Source organism: Penaeus monodon, chromosome 25, assembly GCF_015228065.2.
Source record: "Penaeus monodon isolate SGIC_2016 chromosome 25, NSTDA_Pmon_1, whole genome shotgun sequence".
Taxonomy (NCBI): Eukaryota; Metazoa; Arthropoda; class Malacostraca; order Decapoda; family Penaeidae; genus Penaeus; species Penaeus monodon.
In genome coordinates this window covers 38221067-38221419 of record NC_051410.1, presented here as the reverse complement: position 1 = coordinate 38221419, position 353 = coordinate 38221067, and positions in this window count along the sequence as shown.

Here is a 353-nt window from a genome sequence, read left to right as displayed (position 1 = left end):
ACTGATAGCTACGTTAAAAGCAGAGCCAAACCGACAAGGACTCGTGCAGAGCATGAATCGCATCCCCTGTAGTTATCTGGCGGATCTCCTCATTGACGACTCATCCCGAGGACGCCATGCTTTAGCGGGGGGGAGGAGGGTTAAGCTTGCAGTCGTAGTCTTTGCTTTTGGTTCGAAGACGATTTGCATGCTAGGTTGATCCCCAGAGGTCGAAAAAGGAACACTAGCTTACTCGAAGCAAAACAGGCTTTTTTTTTTGCACAAGTGATTTTGTATTCAGAGGAAGAAGGAACTAACGGCCGGTTTCTTGTGGTGGGATTCTGATGTGGTCCCGAGTGTGGGTTTAATTTCCT